This window comes from Protopterus annectens, chromosome 2.part1 (genome assembly GCF_019279795.1).
Source record: "Protopterus annectens isolate FY-2018-M chromosome 2.part1, PAN1.0, whole genome shotgun sequence".
NCBI classification, from domain to species: domain Eukaryota; kingdom Metazoa; phylum Chordata; order Ceratodontiformes; family Protopteridae; genus Protopterus; species Protopterus annectens.
In genome coordinates, this window is record NC_056729.1 from 336359694 (window position 1) to 336386034 (window position 26341).

The following is a 26341-nucleotide window of genomic DNA, read 5'->3' on the forward strand; positions in this document are numbered from 1 at the left end:
ACAAAAAACAGTTAATCTTACTGATAATTTCCTAGATGAAGTTAGTGTTAACAGTTTTGCCATGTCTTTTACATTGTCAGATCTGGTTCTCTGGCTGTTCTCAGGTTTCAACCCCGCAATTTGGCTTTGTGTTTTTATATTCATTATTGTTCTCATAATCAAAACATGTGACGATTGTACAGCATCATTTGGTTAAGTGTGCAGTGTCCCAGCCCAGTTCTGACGTTTTTAAACGTTTTTTATCTTTAAGCCCAGTCCTGACTTTGTACAGTTTTGTATAATGTTAGTTAAATTTTTTTAACTCCACTGTATTTCTTAACAGATAACTACTAAGGGTCCATTCGTGTCTAATGAGGAAGAAGGTGCTCAGTCCAGTACTTTAAGGACTCTTTTTGCCGGTTTTATTTCTTAAGTCTGGAGCCTCACAACTCACATGCAGAGGGGGTGATTTTACCACGTGTCAATCACCAAGCAATATATGCATGATGTCACCAACAAATCTGCATGGCACATCAATCATGCATCACTTGCATGGTACATCACAGCCACTAGGCATGTCAATCACTATGGCCATGCCCATTCCTGCACGAACCGACCGGGGCGGGGGGGAGACTGCTGTAAAATATCACCAAAAAGAGTAGCAGAAGTTTCTCAATGCCCAAAGGCGCATTTCCCCGAGTCTCCCATGAAAATAGGCCACTAGCACTAACCTTGTCAAGAAAGGATCAATAAATTAAAATGAAACATCTACTTGTTGTCAGAGAGTAGAGTGAAGATTCTCATTTGAGTATCATACTCGTGGCCATAATCCCTACTCATTTCCCCCAAGCTGCACTCACAATAAGATTGTTTTGTCTGACGTGTGCTATTGTGTCCTCCTGAAATTTTGTTAGCATGGGATGCATCCCATGGCATCACCACCTCCCACATCTTAAAAAAGTTCACATGCAGCATAACATTTATAACATGAACAAATTACCATCTGTCTTAATGCGACATGACAGGTGATCGTGTTCCATGTCAAGCTAACATACGGTTGCCACCCGTCCCGTTGTCAGCGGGACAGTCACGGGTTGAGTCTTCTCATCCCTCTTCCCGCATTCACAGACAGTGGGACCTTAAAAATCCCATTTTCCCCTTTTTGTGTTCACGAATTGCCTTTGCCGTGGAAAAGCCGAAAATACTTCCGTTTTTTCCACGGCAATGCGGCTACGTGCTGTGCAGCAGTATGTTACTGCACCCTACTAACACAGTTTTGGTAAATATGTTACATATCAGGTAAGTACAAATTCAAGCATGAAGAGAGCAGCAGCTTCATCACAGTCAACCAGCAGCAAGAGAATGTGCAAGTGGCAGGATGTTTGGAAAACAGAACTCGACTGGATTGAGAGATGCAGTGATGTCAAAGCAATCTGCAGGTACTGCAAGAGAGAATTTCTAGTGACCCACGATGGAAGAAATGATGTCGCACAACACGAGACAACAGAACAACATAAGACTGCTATTCTTCAAGCTAAATCCAGTCACCTGACGACAAAGTGGGCAAGGAACGCAAACCTTGAGGGACCAGAACTTAGGATCATTGCAGCAGAAGCCTCTGAGGTGTTCCATGCTGTTAAGCACAATATTTCCTATAACAGCTTGGACTGTGCAGTAAAGTTGGCCAGCCAGTTGTACAGTGACTCAGACACTGCAAAGAAACTATCTTGTGGAAGAACCAAGGCTGAAGCCATAGTCGAAAATGTTTTGGGACCGCACTCATTGGAATGCCTCCTGCATGACCTTCAAAAACCAGGCACTTCATTTGCAATTTTATCAGATGCTTTCAATAAGGGGAACATAAAATTATTCCCACTTGTTGTGAGGTATTTTTCTAAAGAAGAAGGGGTGGTGAATGGCCTTTTGGACTTCTACGAAGACCCTGATGAATCTGCACAGGCTATTTCACAGCAAATTTCCAACATTATGGAAAGGCACTCCTTGCCCTGGAACAGCATTTCAGCTTATGGGGCTGATAATGCCAGTGTGAACTATGGGAAGAAATCTGGTGTGTATACCAGATTTAAAGAAAAGTGCCCATCACTCCAGAAGGCTAACTGTGTTGCCCACATCATTCACAATGCAGCCAAAAAAGCTGCAGCACAACTACCGTACAATGTGGAAGTATTTGTAATGAAACTTTTCAGCCACTTCTCAGGTTCTGCCACAAGGACCAGAGACTTGAAAGACTTCTTTGAGTTTTGTGGCATGGAATTTGACAGTCTGTTAAGACATGTGCCAACAAGGTGGCTGTCACTACTCCCAGCCATTTAAAGAGCAGTGAAAAATCTCCCAGTGCTCCAGTCCTATTTCCTCTCCCAGGGAGAAGAGGAGACCCCCCGGCAGATATGGCAGTACTTTTCAGCTAATGAGCATGGTGAGAATGAATTGCCTATGCTGCCCCAGTACTATTTGCACTTTCCCTGTGCTGTTCTTGTTGATTTTAATGAACATATAAGTACATTAGAAAAATCAGCACTTACTGCCATGGAAACTTTATGTGTAATAGTCTCTCTGAAGCAAATACTGGAAGCAAGAGCTGAAGGTGCTTTCTTTGGAGGTAAACTTAGGGCACTTATGAGCACATTAGATAGCACTTCTGCTAATAAACTGAAAAGAGACTTCATTGTGTTCTTGGAAACAGCAGTGAAATACCTGGAACAGTGGTTTGATTACACTGAAAGCAACTACTTGTTTACACTATCTAAATTATCTCTAAATGAGCCCTTTGCTTTCAGTGACTTACTTAATGTGACCACTGCCCTTAGTCTGCAGGATGTAGATGAAGGTTATCTTTTTAGGGACTACTTGACAATTAGGCCCTTTCTCGAACAGTTATGTAACACAAGCTTGACCCCAGGAGAGAAGTGGCTGAAGCTTTTCAAAGAAGGGCCTGAATTGACTACACTATATCCAGTAATTGCTAGGGTTTTATCTATACCGACCTCAAACGCATTTGCAGAAAGAGTTTTTTCTTTAGTGAAAGGTAAATGGACAGATGTGCGAAACCGATGTAGTACGGACTTGTTAAAAGCCGAACTAATGATGACTGTAAATTACCAGATGAAATGTTGTGACTTTTACTCAAATATTGTTTCAAATCGGGCCCTTCTTCAAGCCATAAAATCAAATTCAAAATACACTTTTAAGAAAAAGTGATTCAGTGTACTAGTCTGCAGTATAAAGTACTAGGGTGCAGTTTGTAATTTTGTGTTTTTCTTAGTTTAGCGTTAATTTGCTAGTGTGCAGTATGTAGTACTAGGGTACAGTATGTCGTTTTGTGTTTTTTCTTTGCTTTAGCTTTAATTGACAATAAAAAGTCTTAATTTTATACTTGGCTTGTATGTGGTATGTAGATTTTTTTATGTTTTCTTTCTGAATAGTCATGGTTGGTTTATGAATTTTTTAACTTTTTAAATAAATAAGTGTCTGTTTAATGAGTAGTGTGTTTTTTATTCCTTTAAAGTTTATTTACTGTTACAACTGAGTAATGTGTGTTTTTGCAGTAATAGTTCACTTCATTTAAATGGTTTGAGTTTTCAGTATGCTGTAATGTCACAATGTTGTATCCATAACTGTAATACTACATCTCCTTTAACACCTCTGGTGATGTCGTGGTGGGGGTGTGGACAGTGTCATATTGGCCACACCCCCTGTCCTATTGGCCACATCCCCATGTCCCACTTTGGCCTTGTTAAAAGGTGGCAAGTCATCCCTAAGCTAACACAGTTTGAATACAAAAATGAACAAATATAGTTTTACATTTTTCCAACATTTCAACATCAGACCACTAACACAAAGATTTTTGTTTTCATTTGACAATGGTATCCCAATGCAATCATTACAAGAAAACTCCAAAAGAAGCAATAATTCTCACACACATATATTAGTACTGTATACCTTTACAATTACAGAATTATGCCTTCCCAGCAACTTCCCACACAAGTCATCTATGCATTGCCATCACAACAAAATCAGCTAGTAATTACTTTAAAGAGTGGTTTACAGGTTGCCCATAAGGTAAGGCATCATAACACACAATTCTCAGAAACTGTCTACATGGCATAAGCCTATCTCAAAACCTTCCATGTATCACCAGTCCACCTACTGAGTCATCCTTTTGTAACCTTGAAATAGTACAATCTGTCTAACCCTTAGAAAATAACCAATTCCACACAGTAGCTCTTTGTAACATCACACAACTATCCCCACAAACAGCATATATTCCCTATTACCGCTTCACCATTACACTTAACTTCTGCTTTACCTCTTCATGTTAACTCTTTGTCATCAACTCACTTTTGCCAAGCATCACTAGACTCATGGAAACCCAAATTCAGCTACCAATGCACTTCATAATCACATCACATTACCCTCAAGGAAAACTGCTTCATCATAATGTTGACTGTTGTGGTAAAACTGTTAGGCCACAGACATGAGAAACCAGCATCACTTCCATCTCTTGTCCAGATAAACAGTATCAGTTGGTGCAAATGCATGAAAAATGTCTCTGGAGCCCATTTTGAATGAAGAGCTTCAGATAAGTAGTGTACTTTTTATTCGATTTAATAATTGCTTACTGTTAAGTAAAGATATTTGTGTATGCCTCTCTATAAACAGTTGTACAGAAAAAAAGTAAGACAGAGGTTCAATATTAGGATGAGATGAGGAAGTGGTAACTTTCCATGGAAATCAATGAACACTGAGTAACTCATTTTAGTGCATGTAGCAAAGCAGATGTCATTTGTACTTAAGGACAGAAATTGCAGTGAATGTTTATCCTACTCCACGTTGCTTGACAATAATGGAGCAGAAAGTTGTGCACTGTGTAACTGTGACTATGCTGCATTTCTATTATCATATGAATTTAGTTGTTACAGCAGGGATCAAGGATGAAAGGCCATTTTGCACAGGAGCATCAACAAGGCAATTGTGATGACAAATCTTAGTAGGATTGTACACAGACATCAACTCATATGTACCATATCATAAAGAGGGAATGTAGAAAAGAAGATTAGTAAAGTAGAACCTAAAAAATAGAAGATGAAGTTATGGAGTGCCTGTGAAGTGAAGGATTTGGCACAGAAGGTCTAACACAGGTTACATTACAGCATGATGAAACAATGAGTCCCCAAAGTAAGGAGAAACAGGAAGACCAGGAGACATCTGAAGAAGAAATATGCACATGGGAAAGAACGAGAGAGATTTAATATGGTGTAATATTTATGCAAAGGAGAAAGCAAAAAAAAATTAACCAATACAAAAAGAGCAGCACCAAAGATATTTAAAGAGAAATACAGGCAAAGGAATCCAGACATGGAAAACTTTACAATACAAAAAATAAGACAAAGAGGGAATGTAGAAAAGGAGATTAGCAATGAAGAAGTTAAAGAAATAGAAACTGAGGTTATGGAGTACCTGCGAAATGAAGGATTCAGTGTAGGAAATCTAATTCAGAAAGCACCACAACAGGATAGAGCAATGGATATCCAAATTAAGGGGAAACCAGTGGAACGGGAAGCAATTGGTCAGGTGCCATATGAAGATATTTTGCAGCCTTCCACAGGAAACCAATATAAATGTTCACTTGAAGCTGGACAGCAAGAGAAGGAACAGGAAACTGGAAACTCAGATGCAGACAATGCTGAGGAGTGATAAGCCAGTGAGTTCCCACATGACAGAGCAACGGACGGCACACAATGAAACTGAAGAGAATGTGCCACAGGAATATGCTACAGAGAATGCCCGTAGGAAATGGAAAAAAAAATGTGACCTCAGTTTAGAAGAAAGTGAGCTAAGAGAAGAGTTGCTTGATTTAATAGACATAAATAGACATATTAAGATCAATAAAATAAATGCACTGCAAGTAACAGCCAGAGAGACTGAAACAAAGTTAAGAAAAGCCTCTAATTGGAAAACCCAGGCCCAGATGCAATACCTAACTTTTGGTTAAAAGTATTAACATCTATGCATGAAAATTTAACCATGAGTGAGAACTATTTATATGCACACCCCAAACAGACACCAACCTGGCAAACAATGGGAAAAACAATGCTCCTAGTTAAGAGTGAACCTGCAAGCTACCTTAAAAATTATAGATCAATAACTTGCCTTCTGGCAACGTATAAACTATACACGGGAATTGATGCCGACAGAGTTTGTAGCCATTTAGAAGAAAACTCAATTAGGGTAGTAGAACAAAAGGGCAATAAAAGAATAGTCATATGGAACAAAGGATCACTTGTTAAATAAAGTCATAGTGGAGACCTGTAAAAGGGGGAAGAATCTAAGTACGGCATAGATTGACTACAAAAAAGCATTTGACAGTATCCCACATTCATGGATAAGAGAGTGTTTAAAAATATGTAAGACACACCCTATACAGATCGACTACATTAGAGTGACCATGAAACAGTGGCAGACCACTTTGCAATTAGGCCATGATAAAGGACAAATTATTATCCCAGGGATAAAAATTCAAAGGGGCATGTTCTAGGGTGACTCTCTGTCACCACTGCTATTCTGCCTTGCCCTTAACCCATTAAGCTGTCTACTTAACAGCTTAGGCCATGGCTATAATTTGGCTCCTAGAAAATAACAAAGTGTAAAGACTTCTCATCTTCTCTTTGTCCATGACTTAAAACTGTACAGCTCATCAGATGAGGAACTGAAAGTACAACTGCAAGTTGTCAAAACGTTTTGAGATGGTATAAGAATGTCATTTGGTACTGATAAATGTGCAAAAGCAACCTTTAAAGCAGGAAAACTGCAGCACCAGGAAAACATCAGTTTGGGACAAGAATATAATATAAAAGAACTTGAGCAAGAGGGTGTATAAATATTTGGGAATTGATGAAGGATCAACAATAAAACATGATGAATAAATGCGAACAAAACTTTGTAAGGAATACTTTTAGAAGACTTAAATTAATCCTGAAAACAGCATTGACATCTAGGAACAAAACCCAAGCTATAAACCAATTTGCTCTTCCTGCCCTAACTTACAGTTTTGGATTGACTGATTAGATAGGAAAACAAGGAGGATGCTTTATGCTCACCAAATGATTTATAAAAAGCAGTGCATACTAAGATTATATATTCCCCATTTAAAAGGAGAGATGGGCCTCCTTGAAATTGATTACATGTATAGATCTGCAAATGTGGGACTCCGCACATATCTGCTGACCTCATAGGACCCAAATGTAGTGAAAGTTTTGAAACATGAGGAGAATAAATCTAAAATTACTTTTCTGCTTAATCTAGCAGAAGCATAGTGGTGTCAAGCAGGAATGGAAATCAGAACAAAAGTAGATAAAAATCACGCAGAAAATGCATGTGCCAAAAAACAAAAGAAAGAATATAAGGTGAAGGACCAGATGAGAAGGCAAGAAATGTGCAAAATGCATAAATATAGTTGCAAGTATAGAAAACTTCTGGAACTGGAAGAACCTCATGTTGATCAGGAACAAATGCATGAATGGTTTAGGAGAGGTGAATTCAAACCAAGAGATGAAAGGTTAATATTGGCAGCTGTGTGAGATGTGAGAGAGAGAAGTTTTGTAAAACTGAATTGGAAACAGTCGCGGACCTCATTGCTGTTTGTGACATACTAATGACAGAAGGACTGTATACTGAAAGGCATAATAATGTGGCAAGGCTGTTGCACTGGGGATTGTGCAAACACTATGGTACTGAAGTAGCTGAAAAACACTGGAAACATGAGCCACAAAGCATCATAGAAAATGAAGAAGTTTACATCACATGGAATCATCCATTACCAACAGTTCAAAAGACAGATGCTAGAAAACTGGATATAGTGGTCCATGAAAAGAAGACAAAAATTGCATCGATCATTGAAATTGCCACACCCAGTGACTACAGTGTTTTGTGTACAGAGAGACAAAGTCATAAAATATCAGGATCTGCAGGCATAAACGAGAGTAATGTGGAAGAAAGATACCCAGACAGTTCCAACAGTAGTATGAGCAATGGGTCTTATAAAAAATGAATCTACAATCATATTTAGATATGCTACCAATACATGTAACCTGGTATGAATTGCAGGAGGAGTCATTATTGGGCACATTGCAGGTGCTGCAAAGAGCACTTTTGGCTGACATCAAAGACTGAAGCAATTCTAATTTCTTGGACTTTAATTGTACTTTGACTTAGGAATGGGGTCCATTCCCATTATGGTATTAGAAACCCAAAAGATTTGGAGAAATTAAACAGGGATGGGCTATGGGTTCATAAAAATAAAAAGATGCAAAGGGCAAAGTTTTGGTTTTAAACACCTGACCTGTAACATCAAAGTACAGGAAAGCCTTTCAGTTACCTTGGCATCTACAAGTGCATAACTTGTGAAGCCTGATGAATAACAATGCTCTGGGCTTTCAGTACAGGAAGGGGCAAACTGAGCTAACAGGTATAATGCTGAGGAGATTCATTATGCAGACATCATGACTCCTCAGTGAGTAACATTCAATTGGCTGTCCAACAACAGAAGTTGAAGAAGGAGGTGTGATGCATATAAATGGAAACCTAAGTCAGAGGTAATGGCTTAGCATATTCACAGGAATCTTAACAATAGCATCTGATGAGGTAGAGGTCAATCAAAATACAAACTAACACTCTTGTCATGGGGGATTTTAACTAACCTATCATCAACTGGGAAACCTACAACAGCCCTAACTTACTTGCACAAAAGTTCCTTGACTTTGTTAACTCAAATGCCCTAGAACAAATTGAACAAAATCCTACAAGTGGCTCAAATATACTTGACCTGGTTCACACCAACATAAGAGACTGCTGCACTACCATAAGTGTAGGACCCTTGTTATTAAAATCTGATCATAAGTCACTTTTGAAGTAGCATTAACTCCAGAACCCATCAGAGGTGAAGTCAGATTAAAAAAGTTCACCAAAGCCAACTATACCTTCCTAGCAGTTGGCATAAATTATTTCCAAGCCCCAGCCCATACAGATGGTCTTGGCAACTACACTAAAGTATACTCTGATGCCCTATACCAACACTTATACAAATGTATAGACTTGGTTGTGCTGGATAGGACCAAAGTTAGAGTCAAAAGAAAAACAAGCCACTCTGATGGACATCTCTCATAAATAAACTATACAACAAGTTTAAAAAGCAGCTGTCTAAGAAAAACAAAAGGAGGTCCAGTCAATGGAAAAACATCCTCTAAGAGCAACGTTGAGAAAAATTTTGCAAACATAGCTAAGAATAACCATAAAGTTTTCTTCAGCTACTTCCACTGTCGACTCGTACGTGTGCTGAACTAGTGACAAATGATATCACATACACTCATCCTACAGAAATTGCAAAGCTACTAGCAGACAAATTTGGTGAAACTTTCTCCCCTTTATCCACGCCAAACATATCACAAACCATACCTTCAACAGCTCCCCCATCCCCTATATAGCTAAAGAACAGGTCATCAAAGCTTTAAGGCAAAAAACATAACCTCTGTGGGTCCTGATGGCATCCCCAGCTGCATTCTAAACAAACTACAACAGGAATTAGCAATCCCCTTAGGCACCCTATTTAACCACAGCCTGATTCCCGGCTGATTGAAAAACCATGCCCGTTGTCCCCCTTCACAAGGGTGGCCTAGCAACAGATCCAGGTAATTATGGACCCATAAGCCTGACCAGCCTTATCTACAAGGCTGTGGAACCTATTGTCATGGACCTCATAAATAAGGGTATAGGTGATCTCCAAACCCTTGATCCCACCCAGTTCGGCCTTGTAAAGGGTTGATCATGCCTGTTAAACCTAGTAGACATTTTCAAAAATGTGACCAGCGCTACCGGTAAAGACAAATCTGTGCACACATCATAGCTAGACTTGGTGAAGGCTTTTGACACAATCCCCATTCAGACATTATTGACAAACTTACCCACTTAAATGTCAACCTCTTTATTGTTAGGTGGGTCACAAATTGGACACATGCTGTGAAAGTGGGTGGCTCCACCTCAACCAGCAGATCTATCACCAGTGGGGCTCCACAAGGGTCAGTACTGGGCCCCCTTTTGTTTGGTATTTACTTCTCGGAAGTTCAGGCCAAAACAAAGGGGCTGTGCCTGATGACTGCAAACTTGGTGTGATCGTTGACCAGTGTACTCCGAGGAGCTTACACAGACTGATGATTGGTACCAGAGCTATGGACTCTAACTGCAAAAAATGTATCCTCATCCCCTTCAGTAAAAGCATATCCTCATCCCCTTCAGTAAAAGCAATGTCCCTATTAATTATCAAATAAACAATACCTTAAGTATGAATACTGTATTGAGGGATTTGGGCACAAAAGTAGAAAGTGACCTAAACTTTAACCACCATGTGTCCACTGTAGCAAGAAAGGCATTCTACATCACACACTTGATTAGCAAAGGCATAGCCTCAAGAGCAAAAGATGTTATAACCCTCCTGTACTCATCCCTTATCAGGTCCATAATTCAGTATAACATCCCCTTTGGTATGTACCATACCTGACACCTGCAGCAACTGGAGAGACCCTAGAGATTTTTAACTAGGCAGGTCCAGGGTCTTTAGTACATGCCTTACACGGACAGACTGAAGTCTTTGTTACTGTACATGGTAGCATATAGGCAGCTTAAGGGAGACTTGTGCCTGGCTTGCAGAGCAATCTCCGATCCAAACCTGATGAAGTTGTACATCTGTAGGTCAAATCGGGCTAAAACTTACCCGCTATAGTGACCTAAATCTGGCCTGCAATTTTCCAGGAAACGCTGGAGAGGTCAATTCATCTCATAGAGGTTGCCACTTCTCTGGAATAGGCTACCAATTCATGTTAAACAGAGCACCTCTATGACTCTTTTAAAAAGGAGCCTGGGTGAATGGATGGGAAACCGCAAATTCCTGTTGGGAATAGCTCCCATATCCCTATTGGACATGGGCAGTCATTACTAATAATAATCTTGGGCATTGTGATAGGCTAGGCTTGGAACGATCCTCGGGTCAATAGCCTAGTAACCTCCTATGAACCTAAGAAACCAGTTTTTAAACTGAAGATACACAGTACTATTCACATGGTCCTTGTATCAAAAACAAAAGTCACATCTAAGCATGGACAGGACACCAGACAGCAGCTCAAAGCAAATATACATGAATATTTGTGCAAAGAAAACCTGGGCACATTCAGCACAGGGCAATGTGAGGCCATATCAGCATCTTGCTGCATGAGGAAATCTTGCAGTTCAACATAATGGAATTAATAGAGATCACAGCTGATATCAAAACCATGAGACTGCAGTGAAACAGGGGGTTCCATGCACTGATATGCTGAAATGGCTAACAAATGAACCTTGATGGAGGAGTAAGACAGGCTAGATGATAGTAATGCACACAAACAGTGCAGAACCAGATAAACATTAGCCTGAGATGGTACTAGTTCCTGTCTTGGCACTAACTAGAAATTTCTTTTCATTTACTAATACAGGATTTTCTATTTGTAGTAGTTTTTCCAGCTTCCTTTAATGGCTGCAGCATGCTTTCAGAAAGTATGTGCCTAAAAGGTATTAAGATTTTATAATACAGGGAGTTAGTTGCATTTTTTGGGGGTTTGGGAAGTAGCTAACATCTCTTGTCTTGTAAGAGTATGTCTGGTCTGTGAGGAAGCATGTGGAAATTGTACTTGGCCATTTCCACACTAGCACAGTGGATAGTGTTGTTGCCTTACAGCAAGAAGTTCTTTGGTTTGATTCCTGGCTGGGGTGCCTTCTGTGCGGCGTCTGCATGTCCTCCCTGTGTTCGTGTGGTTTTCCTCCATGTGCTCTGGTATCCTTCCACATTCCAAAGACATGTTGTAAGTGGACTCAACACTCTAAATTGGCCATAGGTGTGAATGTGGTGTGGAAGAACTACTACGGAAGGGTTAGCCACCAGCTGGTGCAAACCTTGGCTCTAGATGACTGTTACTGTTGAAAAGACACCCCGACCCCATATGCAGAATAGGAAAAAAGGGTTATGGATGGTTGGGTTTCTAACTGATCTAAAAAATGCTGTTGCCTGCGTCACAGAAGAGTCACATTATGTATCTTCAGAATGGCTCTCGATATTGGTAGAAAAGCAAGCAGGATCTTTCCTGTTCAAGAAAAAGAAAATTTGTTTTCCATGTCTTTTTGCATAAACTCCTGGAGCTGAAATTTGTAAACTGACTGTTAGTGGTGGTGAAATGATTTGTTAGAGCTGTTTCCCACAGATGAATTAATTCCTGGAAGACCCCCGATTCAATTTCCATTCATGAGAATCTGTCCTGGTCCTGCCCAGCTTCTCTGCCACAAGATTTTGTACTGAATGTATATAAGATGCTTGCACAGTGAAATTGTGCTGAAAATATTTAACGTAGGCCGCTATGGCTAATCTAGACAGAGGGTAGAATCTTGTTCCCTGTAGTTTATGTACCACATCATTATGGTGCTGTCAGAAAACACTTGTAACAGTACTGGAAGCATAGATGGTTGACAGCGCTAAGCTAAAATGAAAAAAAAATGTAAGTTGAGATACAAGTACTAGTATGACTCTGGCTTAGTCCAAGTGGGAGTAAACAACTTGAAAAGTACCTTCCTGGACTACATGAAGATAGTCAGAATAGAGCTCTCAGGCTATGTGCCCCTTGCTAGTGTGAGCCTGGCATTCTACATTCTCCAAGGATGATGTAGCAGTATAAAAAGAAAATCATTGACTTTAATAAATGGCTTAGAGTATGGTATCATTTGAATGGGCTACAATATTTGTCAGCCTAAGAGGATATGGTTGACAGATGGTGCTGTTACCAGGGATGGTCTGCACTTGGCCCCTCTGGGATTCCGAATATTAGTTAAAATGTTGTCCACCCCCATACTGCGTTTTTTAGGAATTTGTCAACTTAATAAACCTAATGACACAGCTAAACCAGCTCAGGAAAATCTGAAGGTGTTACAGCTCAATGTGTGGAGTATAAACAAGATCCCCCACTTCCTGCAAGCTCACCTCACTCTGGAGAATTTAGATGTCTGTGCAGTTACTAAGACATGGTTTAAGGCCTCAAGAAGCACCCGAGAAGTACATGTCTACAGTGTCTTTCACCCATTTAGACCAACTACAGCACAGGATGGGACAAAAGGTGGTGGTGTCTCCATTTATATTAAAAAGCAAACATACCTCATGGGTGGTAGAGTAGTATGATGTACTTGAACTTCTCCATGTCCAAATACCTTACACAAAGTACCATGCCATATACTTGCAAGTATAGGTCTCTCTATGACCCTGGAAAACCATAATACATACTGAAATATACTGGAAAGAGTCCCCGTTCAATCCAACACCATAGTCAAGGACGATTTTAACTACCTCAGTATAAGGACCCCCTAACATGCACGCCTAGAGATTCCTATACTTTGCAAATGCAAACACACTGGACCAGTTAAGTCTGTATGCCCACTAGGGGTGCAAATATCATTGAACTGGTCCACAAAAACATGACAGATTTTTTTTCACTCTCCCCTACAGTAATGTCCTTAGTGGTCAGGTCAGACCATAAAGCTGTCTCCTTTAAAGTACGGGTAAAAATAGAGACACTGGCTAACCCTGGAATGTTTAGGAATTAATCTAGGCCAAACTTTCCACTACTAAGTGACACTCCAGCCAAATTTTAAGCTGCCACAAACTATGAGAACACTGCTGCCTATGAGGAATAATTCATAGAAACCTTGTATAATCATATTAACAGGTGCATAGAGACAGTTGTACCTACCTGCATTAAAAGCAAGATCAAAACATAAGCCACCCTAACAAAATCTCAACATCAATAAAGTGTACAGCAAAAGGAAGAAATGTAATGCAAAAATTAATAGATACAATGCCCAGCAATGTAAACACAATCCTTCATCAACCAAAACTAGTAACTCAGGTGAGCTAGTCAAATCTAACAAAGGCACATCTGAAGTAAAATTAACCTCCCAGGCCAAGGACAATCACAAAGCTTTCTCCAGCTATGTCCTTAACCTCAAAGGCAATACAAAGCAATATACTGAATTAATTGTAAATGATACCATGCTACGTGTACTAACCCAGAGGATATAGCAAACCTCCTGGCCGACAAATTCCTCTCCAATTTTAACTCCCTCTCTTCCTGATGTCCTTCAGGAAATGCCAACATCCATAACTCCATCAGCTATCAAACAAAAGGCAGGTATTCAAATGGCTCTCCAAGGCCAAGAACACTGCATCAGTAGGTCCCAATAATATCCATAACAGCATGTAACATGAGTTATTGGGCCAACTATAATCACTGTTTAACCACAGGCTCCAAACTGGATTCATGCTAAATGAATGGAAGAGTGCAACAGTTGTCCTGCTGCATAAACATGGGCCATCTGAGGACCCGGAGAATTATTGACTCAAGTCTGAATTGCCTGAAGTGCAAAGGTATCGGGAGAATAATCACTGATAGCCTAAACAATGACATAGATAACCTATAAACACTGGACCAAAATAATTTCGGGTTTGTCAAGGGTAGATCTTGCTTACTTCAAGAAGGTCAGAAAGCAATGCATGAGGGTGTAACAGTGAATATTGTCTACCTCGACCTGGCCAAGTCATTTGACACAATATCGCACTGGGGCATTTTAGAAAGGCTCACTACATTAAGTATAAGCCTGCACATAAATAATGGACAGCCAGCTGGCTTATACATAGGACCCAAGAAGTTATAATAGGGGAGTCTACCTCCACAAAAAGGCCAGCACTGGGGGGTGAAAGGAAGAGAAAGTGCCATCAGGATGGACATGCAATTATGTCAACAATGAACCACAGACCCTGGAACTGTGACTCGGGGATCTTACCTTTGACTCAACATGCAACTGATGAAAAGTACAAGGCAGCTAGGAGGCATGAGATACAAAGACTGGATGAACATGCAGACTTTAAACAGGTAGTGAATGTACCAAAAGAATGAACTCTACATCTTAATGCTAAGCCCATACTAATGAGCCACTCTGCTGCCCAAAAGATTCACAGCATGTCTGGGAGGTGTAGAGTACAAGGCCCTTGTCATGCACCACTCTGTGCATGCAGTCTGGGTTGATGCTAGCACCACGTACAACACATGCATTTCTGTTGTGAGGAAATTAACACCTTCCTTCTCAAAACCAACCAAGGAATATCATACAGTCACCATGAAAGTGCAGCTTGGCAATAAAATGGCAAGCATGAGAAAATGTTTGAGACTATACGGTATAATAACAATTGTGGCTTTGAATGAGTTAAACATACTGTGTGTCCATAGAAACACAGTCCTTGAAAGTACTGCCTTACATCCCAGCTGTGAGCATCCAGACCAGCTGACAAAGACCCTGTATTCACCCTATGCAAAAAGCTGTACCAGTGAGCATCAGCCTATTGAAATTCTTCAATGCAAGAAGTTTAACATGAAGGCCTAGCTGTATATTAACAAAGTGGCTATGGCTGTGCTGTCCCCTGAGGGAGTAGTCCTTATACTCTACATACTGCTGACATATTTGTTTATTGTCCATTCATGTGACTTTAATGTTACATTGTCTAAACCAGTTATGTTCACCTACTGGTTGAAATGAAACAATGTGTCATAAATGCATGTTTCATGGATACTGCTGCCTGTATTATATGATTGCGAATTTGATGAGGGCACTTGTGTTACATCTAGAAAGCCTTTGCGGTTTAGGTAAGTTACTCTAAAGAGCCTCAGAATATGTAGATCTGTTTGGTCTCTGCACAGATGTATATCAGCCAAACTCTGTAGAATATAAAAAAGTGTAGTGTACCTGGAAGAAGCAACAATAAACCATCTGTTACTGTTATTCACCCAGGACACCCAATAAAATAACACTTATAGCTTGACCATTCAAAAAAAAAAAGCATTATTGCATTTTCTATTTGTTATTTACTTAGAATAATTTGAAAAATATTTCTCTCTGCAACAATCGCACATCCATTGGCTTAGATACTCAATCAGCAAATATATGATGTAAACTTCATAAATGGAAGATTTCACTTCAGTTTATTATAAACCACTCTAAATGCAGTCACAAAAATAAGACAGTAAGGACTAAACAAAAGATGGAATGCTCTACTTAAAACATTCAGTTTGCATCCAATATAAACTATCTGACTGACTATACTGCCGAAGGGATTGCATTCTAACCACCATCCATTGTTCACAAGTAAAAATAAAAGTAACACTCCACATTTAGATAATTAATATGTGATCATAAGTAATTAATAATAGAAAACTGTCGTTTAAATTAGAAGTAGCTGTGACGATAGAAGGTACTGCCAGCACAACTAGCTGGAATTTTGTAAATAATAATATTGGGTACCCTTGGAAGAGCATTAAGGTAGCTGGCAGGAGTGTCTGGTGGCAGTCATAACTACCTTATAGTCTGAGCAGAAGGGGGTATAGCTAGTAAACCTGTGTCAGCCTTTCCAAGGTGTGTGTGTGTGTGTGTGTGTGTGTGTGTGTGTGTGTGTGTGTGTGTGTGTGTGTGTGTGTGTGTGTGTGTGCATGAGTAAAGCAAATCTAAAAGAGTGTGGGTGTCAGCTACTTGGGCAGGGACATGAAGCACTGGTTGAACACTCAGCTGAGGTATCAACTTTATAGCTATGCCAGTGGGGAGTCTTTATGGGGATTTGGAGAAAGAGGGAGAAACTAGCCCTGGAATGACTGTGTTCCCCATGTGCTCTTAAGGGGAATTGTGCTTGAATGTGCTTGATGCAGGAAGTTGCATCTGGAGATAATGTGTGTGTACCTGTTATCCTCACAGTGAGCAATCCCTACAGGTGCCAGTGGTGAGGATTGAGGCTCCTTGATTACTGGCCCAGAGGTGTGGCGTCACAGTAACATTTGGATATTTAATGAAGTAGGTAATCAAAAATATGCAGTGGCCAGAAACCATAAAGACTAAATACACCCCACAATTGTCTTCTATTTACAATCAGGACATTAAAACATTAATTGTGTGCATTTGAGGGAAAGACAATATCTTAGCAAAGTACATATCCTAGAGATAAGGCTGGAACAGAATTCTTGCTAATGCAGTGCTGACTGCAAAGTTAGTAAAAGTAATGATGAGAAAAGGCCACCAGGAACTTTATAGGAACTTATATGCGGTATAATTGCGAGATCAGCTTACTGCAGAGAAAAGGAACCACTACAAGAAAATGGCAATCTCTGACTTGGTATGTATAAGTCCGCGTTTCGGCCACTGATTACTGTTCGTATGTAAAATGATAGCTGGTGAATTAGAATTATAGAAAGGCATCAGAACTGCATCAAGGTTGAAAAATAAAAGAGCAATGCAATTTTGTGTCTGTAACGTGCTCATTAGTTTACAAGAAATTACAAAAGATCATATTACAGAACTTTAAAAAATGCAGTGCAAGTTACAGCTGGGGTGATGGCAAAGTATATCTTAAAAAAAAAAAAAAAAAAAAAAAAGCTTACGTGATACACTGCTATCTTGGAAATGTAGACTTATGGCATAATAAATTAATTATAGCAGAAAAAATGATCTAACACACACTTATAAGTAAAGTGAACTGGCTCCCCGATCTGCAGATACTGTAAAGCGCAAGTAACCCATCAACAAAATAAATGCGTGCACCAAAAGGAGAGGGGGCGTTTCCCTGAAGAAAAAAAAACAATGGAGGAGGGAGGTCCTTGGGCACTGCTTTACCAGCAACATAGAAAACATAAAGGACGCTAATACTGAGCAGTCCTGGTGCCCATATACTGTAAAATGTAACGCGAGTGTGTTTCAGTCTTGAATATGGCTCATGTTACAGAGCTGCAGGTACAAGCAATGAAAGAAATGGTCAAAATTACCATTTCTTTTAGCAGTGGAAATATTACACAGTAGTAGATGCAAAATTATAAAGAAGAAATGCACTTCAGGAATGCAGAAACAAGTGCAAAAGCACGTAGTGGTCCTTTAATACATAAAACAGTCACTGAAAATTCTCCCCAACATTTAAAAAAACTCAACTAAACACTACACAAAATTGCTTTATTATATATAACATGCAATGCCCTACACTAACAGCAATATGAACAAAAATTGTTTTACGTACAGTTGCATTTTCCCCTTTTAAATATTGACAAAAGTTGGGTATACGTTTTTCACTCTACCTTTTCACTCTACCCACAAGTTTAACAAAGTCAACAAATGTCCAGTCTTTCTCAGACACTTTTTCTTACAAAGCCATATCTCACAAATATGTTTGATACTTTATAATCTCTCAGTTATTCATTAATTTCAGTGTTGCTCATCTTCTTGCTGTTCATCTCCACTGCCGAACACCAAACTAGGGTTCAAGTCCAACGTACTTCATAATTCAGGATTTACCTTTGGAATATTAGAAAAGGTTTGACTGACAAAGTCTCTCTGTGAGCTTTTTCACATTGGTAGAGTAGAAATTAAGCTGCTGATCACTGTGCAGCCATCTTGGAATTCCCTCACCAAATGAATGTCACATCTCCCTCTCCCACTGTCAGTCCACCAGCGTGTTCCCGACTGTCTTTTATGTTTTGCCTTAAAAACATCCTTAACTCTGACCTAACCGTCTTTCCTACACACACTGCCTTTATTCCATCCCCAACTTCCTTTATTAAAAAATTGGAAAACATAGGGTGCAATTCCAACCTATACATATATAAATATTATCCATTATACCATGACCCCCCCCCATTAATATTCCAAAACGTGCACGCTGATTGGCCAGCGTGCACGTTGTAAATCGACTTATACTAATGCAAAAAAGTCCGGTCGCCCGGACTTTTTCCATTAGTATAAGTCTCTTTTAAAACACTGTCTCGCTATGTTAAAAGAGTTTAACATAGCGACACAGGTTTAAAAAAAGCAACGGAGATCTCCGTTGCTTTTTTTAAAGCTGTCTCGCTATGTTAAACTCCTTTAACATAGCGACACAGTGTGTAAAAAGCAACGGAGATCTTGCTTTCTCCATTGCTTTTTTTTTAAACCTGTCTCTCTATGTTAAATGAACATAGCGAGACAGCTTTAAAATAAGCAACGGAGATCTCCGTTGCTTATTTTAAAGCTGTCTCGCTATGTTAAACCCATTTAACATAGCGAAACAGTAAAAAGCAACAGAGATCTTGCTTCCTCCATTGCGTTTGGCCACAGCTCTGATGTACTGCATAGGCATGCGCAGTACATCAGAACTGCCGCGGATACCAGACAGCTGCGGAAGGGCAGCAAAGAGGCATTATACAATGCCATTATTTAAGAAAAGTAATTATTTCTTTTCTTAAATAATGTCTTAGTATAATAGCAATAACCCACTTCTGGGTGTGGATAATGCGGGATTTACCCACGGTTGTCTTTGTTTGGTCCCTTGGGACCAAACCACGCCAACCGTGGGTAAATCCTGCATTACCCACACCCAGGCGTGGGTTATTGCTATATTTTCTCATGTGTCATCTAGCACAATCCTGTTAGTGTGTTCTTTTTGTGTTTTTTATATCTACTCTCTCCCCTTTTTTTCCTTTCCAACTTTATAAAAGCCACAAGGCATCCATATAAAGACATGTTCAGAGGGAATACAAATCTTTATAAAGTTTTGATCAGCTATGGGTCAGTGGTGCTGAGTCATACCCAGTGCAAAATCTCCCAGAAAGTTCTCAAGAGATCTGCTCATGTTCACCCTCTTTACCACTTGCTGAAAACAGACAGCACTTACAAATTTATTTATATTTGGATTTTTCTGCACATAACCACACTCATTTCATGTCAGTTTATGCAAATTCAGATGTACAAAAGTGTACTGGGTATTCACTCAATAGTCTGAGAAGTTCTAAAACCAGGGTAAATTGTTCACTCTTTGCTGATTTAAATACAGGCATAGCTTCGAGATTTGCAAATTCTCTTTACACATCTGTGAAACGAAGGACTGTGAATACCACCCAAACAGTCATGGCATTCAAAGTACTCTCTTTTACATTAGAGCTCCCTCCAGTAGCTACAGCAAACCAGCGTTCCTACTGATGTCTGACTGCTGAAATAATCAGACCCGGGGACTGGAGTATGACTTCCCATTCATATAACAAATTCCTAAAGCAAAGATCTTTACAATGAACACTGTTGAATTCTCAATAATAATGGGATTCAATGTCTGATGGTTGATGCTCAGCAAATGCACACTATGAATGTCTCTACATACCTTATCAACCCATAATTTTATATGTGAAGTTGTTCAGTCTTGCCTTCATTCTTACTGATGGGTTCGGAGCCGATCCTCGACTCAGAGTCAGCCAAATTGCAAAGCTCGAGGTCTCTCACAGCACGAGGCTGAAACCCTATCCCACAATGCACCCCTACCTTTCCCAGATTTAGTTTACCGCTGCAACAGATCGTGCGTTTCTCTACAGCTCAGGCCGTTTTGAGAGAGAAGTTTCTTCTTTTTCTTGGAGTTTCTTCTTTAATAGTTTAATAAATAAGAACTTGTATTCTCGTGTTGGGCGTTTGGCCATGTTGGTTTCCTTAGCTCATAGCCAGTAGGCTTAATTTCCCTATCCCTTAAGATGAGTTAGGCTTTTGTCAGTTTCCCTGTAGCCGGTTAGGCTTATAGCCAAGTTAGGCTCTTTTCAGTTGTTTCCCTGTAGCCGGTTAGGCTTATAGCCAAGTTAGGCTCTTTTCAGTTGTTTCCCTGTAGCCGGTTAGGCTTATTTCTTTTTTCTCACAGCTACAGCCGAGTTAGGCTTTTCATACTTATATTTGTAGCCGGTTAGGCTTGTTTTGTTTGTTGCTGCTAACCTTTAATAATTGTGGTTAGTGTTTCTATTAGAGTACTGTGTTATCTACAATGTCTGAAAAGGCCAAGTCAGGGTTTAAGAAGTGCCCTACATGTAATCAAAAGATGTCTATTGCAGATGGTCACAACACCTGTGTCTACTGTTTGAGAGAGGTTCATCTCCAAGAGGTTTGTTCCATTTGCCATGGATTCATTGCTAGGGTTTTGGAAGAAAGGAAAGGGAATTTGGTTGAGTGTGGCTTGATTAAGTCTGCATTCCAGTCAGACTTGGACACTGCTCCAGGAAAACCAAAACCTTCATCTTCGGCATCTTCTTCTGCGAGTTCAGATCTAAAGGGCTCTTCGGTTCCAAAGGCTTCCAAGAAGGTTCCTGTATCAGCTCCACTGTCATCGGAACCGAATGTACAGGTAGTTGATAGGAGCCGGTCCCCAGTCTTGGAACCGGTATCTCCTACCTTAAGATCTCCGATTCTGGGTTCACAGGCTCCTTCTGTAGCTTCCTCTCGGGCTTCCAGAATTTCAGATTCAGATGTGGATCGTGTGGTACGGAGACTGTTACAGAATCCAGCTCTAGCTAAAATTCTGTCGGCTTCGGCTCATGCAGCTTTGGAACCAACAAAGTCCTCTCCTATAATTTCTGCTCCTCCTCTGACTTGAATCGAGACATCGGAGCCGGAGGAGGCTGTTCAGTCATTTGTGGAACCGTTGGTTCCGACACTCACTTCAGACTTGGCGGTACCGATAACCCTGATGTCCTCTGCTCCAGTGGCAGAATCTGGGAGCAGACACTCTCCCATCGGTTCCGGGGAGGGGAGTCGAACCCCTGTGTGGGTTCTGACTCTTCCCCATGGGGCCTCGGCACAGATGAGTTTGGCTCCCATCTCTGGCTCGGAGCCGGCGGTTTTGGTGCGGGAGGAGTCTGGTGTCTTCGGACCCAGGTACTTCCTTGCATCAGAGCCGTGGTGTCTTCAATGCCATAAGGAGGGTTTTGTCCCCACAGACAGCCACAACCTCTGAAATGGCCACCTCCTCCTGGAAAGCGCCGGAATCTTCTCTGTCACTGCAGATCCACAGTAAGCGTAGGAACCCAGAGCCTCAGGAAGCCCCATTGGGGGAACCCTGCTCTTCCGAGACCTCCCCAGAAGTTCCCACTGAGAAGGTCCCTCGGAAGAGGTTATGTAAGAGGAGACATTTAGATTCCCCACAGTAATCCATCACATCTGACACTGATTTGGAGGAATCGGAAGAGTCCCCAAAGTCCCCCTCTGAGGATATCACCTTTGCAGATATCCTAGAGATCCTTAAGCAGAGGGGTGACTGGAAGTCCCTTAACTCTACTGAGGATGAATCGGTGCTCCTGAAGGTTTTCGGGTCTCGACCCTCCCACCTCTTGGTTTCTCCGCCCTTCGATGAGTTGATAGACCTTTTGTCTTGAAGGGCGTGGGAATCGCCAGATTCTATGGAGCCTGTTCCTAGAAGGCCCAACAAATACATTTCAGCTCCTCATGACAAATTCTTCTTACCCAAACCTATACCTGTTGATGCCATAGTAGGTGCGGCAGCCACGAAGAAAGAGATGTCGGAGATCTCTACATCTGTTCATCCTCCTAACAGGGAATCTAGGATCATGGACAGATACGGCAAGTTCATTTTCAGTTCTATGACCTTTGTTCTTTGGTCCTTGAACTATCTAACCCATCTCACAAGGCTTCAGAGAGATCTCCTGAAAGAGCTACGAGATACTCTCCAGGGTGCAGTAGCCGATTCAGTGGCAGACAAGGTGACATCTCAGCTTGCTACCCTCAATTCTATCTTTAACTCTTCCGCCTCATATATTACATAGCTGATGGGACGAGTTGGGCAGCAGGTACAGGAACTGCTCTGAGGAGACATTCCTGGATGCGCTTATGTTCCTTTGCAGAACCTTTCAAGTTGTCATCTGTGAATGCCCCTTTTGATGGTTCTTCTTTGTTTGGACAAAAGGTTAGAGAGACCCTCACCAGATGTGAGCAAGACGGAAAGACACTATGTGCCGTAGGAGTCCATTTTTTCACCCCTACAAGACCTTACCCTAAAGGTCAACGGGGAGGAAAAATGTGGTTCCGCAAAGCCCAAGGAGCCTTTCGCCTCCTCCAGGGGCTGAGGAGGGGGCAATGATGGAAGATGACACCCACGCAGCAGAGGGGGTCTGCAGAACCAGGCTGACAGGGATCAGTTCCTTGGAAAGCCCCATCAGCGCTCCTGAAAGGAGGCCTAACTGTCCTGCTCTGAAGGCAGTCGGGGGATGTTTGTCTTTGTACCTAGACGCCTGGCTAAAAAGTTCAGAAGACCAATGGGTACAAAATGTCATATCCAGAGGCTATTTTATCCCCTTTCATACCCAACCCATAACAAAAGGAATCCCGAACATTACACCCAGTCTACGGGATGTGGCAACAGTAGAGGTTCAAAAACGAAGTTATCCAACCAGTCCCTGCAGACCAGCAAGGATCTGGAACTTACTCAAGATTCTTTTTGGTGCCAAAGAAAACAGGGGACTGAAGACCGATTTTGGACCTCAGCAGACTCAACAAATATATAGTAAAGACAAAGTTCCGGATGGTCATGCTTCAGTCCATACTCCCGTTCCTAGGGAAGGATGAATGGATGTGCTCAATAGATCTTCAGGATGCGTACTACCATATCAAAATGGCCAGGCCATCCAGGGATCATCGGCGCTTCAGGCTGGTAGCCAGTCACTTCCAGTTTCGGGCCCTGCTCTTCGGTCTCACTACAGCTCCCAGAGTGTTCACCAAATATATGGCAGTGGTCATGGCTAACTTGAGACATCTAGGAATCCGGGTGTTTCCGTATTTGGACAAATGGCTCCTCACTGCACCCACCAGGCATTAGCTTATTCGGGCAAGGGACACTGCCTTAGATCTATGTTTCCAACTGGGCATTACGATAAATTCAGAAAAGTCTGCTTTATTGCCGTCGCAGCATACAGTGTTTATAGGAGCAGACTTAGACACAGTCAACATGTCTTTAAAGCTTCCTTCAGAAAGAGTGCTTACCCTACGACAACAGATTGTGGATCTCCTTTCAGAACGCAAAGCACCAGGTTGCTGGGCACCATGGCAGCAGCTATCATTGTAATAACCCTGGCGAGATCTCACATGTGCATTCTTCAGTGGCTGCAATTCACACAGTGGACGTTTCAGGACTTACCAATGAATCACCCAGTTCTGATAACCAACTCTTGCAAGGACGATCTTTGGTGGTGGCTAACATCCGAGTCGGTGACCATGGGATGTCCCTTTGTCCTTCCGGTTTCAGTTGCAACGGTGACCACGGACGCCTCCCTGATTGGGTGGGGGGCATTATCAGGGCCGGACAGCCCAAGGTACATGGCAGGTTCACGAGGCTCTTTTGCATATCAACGTCCTAGAGAGATGAGAATGGTTCGCTTAGCATTGCAGTCCTTTTAAGACTCTCTTCCTCTGGGCACGATTGCAATCCAGTCAGACAACATGTCCGCAGTCTGGTATATAAACAAACAGGGCGGAACCAGATTTTATCTTCTATGTCAAGAGGCTCTAAGAGTATGGAAATAGGCAGAGTCCACCCAGCGCTTTCTGATAGCGACCCACATCCCGTGGAAATCCAACATGATAGCAGATAAATTCAGCAGGGCAATTCTGTTGTTTCATGATTGGTCTCTCAAGAATTTAGTAGCAGAAATGATTTTCCACAGATGGGCCAGCCTTGCTGCGACCTCTTTGCGACTCCCACAAACACCAAATGCAGCAACTACTTTGCCCTGATCCCTCAACAGGGACAGTCCCCGAGGTATGCGCTCGTACACAATTGGCCTCCGGGACTTCTTTATGCCTTCCCTCCCTTCCCCCTGATTCCCAAAGTTTTGCAGAAAGACAGTTTTCTGGACAGGACACTTATCTTAATAGCCCCATATTGGCCTCATCAAATCTGGTTGCCCTTTCTGAAGCCTCACCTAGTTGAACAGCCTTGCATCCTGGACCCAGTGCCGGATCTTTTGACCCACTCGTCAGGAGCTCTTCACCCTTCACTTCAGTCCATCAAACTTGACAGCTTGGCTGCTCCAATTGCCAGAATAGCCAGGTTCCAAAATTTATCAGAAGAAGCTCAACATATTCTTTTGTCCTCACATAAGTCTTCAACCAGGAAATTATACCTCAGTAAGTGGAAAAGGTTTTCTATCTGGGCTCAGCAGAATAACATTGATCCCTTTCTAGCCTCCATTTCGGATATCTTAGAGTTTCTGGCCAAACTGATCAACGAAGGGGCTGCAGCAGCAACCATTCGGGTACAATTGGCTGCTATATCTAATTTCCATATAGGTGAATCTGGAAACGGTATTATGTCCAACAAGTTGGCGAAGGCCTTTTTGAAGGGTACGATGCACTTAAAACCACCAATCAGATCTCCTACCACTCAATGGAATTTGAATCTAGTCCTATCCAAGATTATTCTCCTGCCCTTTGAACCTGCTTCTTCTTGTGAGCTGAAATATCTTTCTTGGAAAACCATTTTCTTGGTGGCCATTACATCAACACGCAGAATTTTGGAGTTGCAAGCCCTTTCAGTTAAGCAGCCATATTTGATATTCCACAAAGATAGGGTTTCACTCAGGACGAACCTGTCATTCTTACCCAAAATTTGTTCTGAATTCACCCTTAATCAGGCAATTGAATTACCTGTTTTCTTTCCCAATCACTCTATAATCAGTTGGAATATATGCTTCATAAACGACATCGATAGACAGCTTTGTTTCTATTTGGACAGGACAACAGACCATAGAAGAGCTGATCAGTTGTTTTTCTCCTTCTCAGATTCCAAAAAAGGTGCACTGGTATCTAAATCTACCTTATCTAAGTGGCTTTCTGATTGCATATCCTTTATACATCATAAAGCAGACATTTCTTTACATGACAAAGTCAAGGCTCATTCAACCAGAGCTGTTTCTACTTCCATAGCCTTCTTGGCCAGACTACCCATTGATTCTAATTGTGCAGCGGCCACATGATCAAAGCCACATACCTACATATCTCACTACAAGGTAGACAAGGCCTCTAGGGACAGGGCTCCATTTGGGTCTGCTGTCCTTAGGCAGGTACTCCCGTGAGCCACCCAAATTTGTGGTGCTGGGGACGCTACCCATCAGTAAGAATGAAGGCGAGATTGAACAACTTCAAATAAAGAAGTTATGTACTTACCATAATGTTCCATGCGAGTTGTTCTTCTCGCCTTCATTCTTATGACCCCCCCCCCAACCTACCCCCATCCAATGTGTCTGGAAGTTCGAGAGGTTCTACGTTGGTTTTAGTTCTTCTGAGGAGTTTCCTCTCACTAGTTACCTCTATGATTTCCTTGAAATCTGAGGTAGGTTTAAGGCTAGTTGGCAGCAAACAAGATCTGGGGAAGGTAGAGGTGCATTGTGGGATAGGGTTTCGGCCT

At 41.4% G+C, this 26341-nt stretch overlaps 1 protein-coding gene across 1 annotated transcript in view; it reads right to left on the minus strand.

Moving 5' to 3' along the window:
• Positions 1–26341, minus strand: part of ZCCHC4 (zinc finger CCHC-type containing 4) — a 1048879-nt gene that overhangs the window by 465413 nt on the left and 557125 nt on the right. The window lies entirely within an intron of this gene.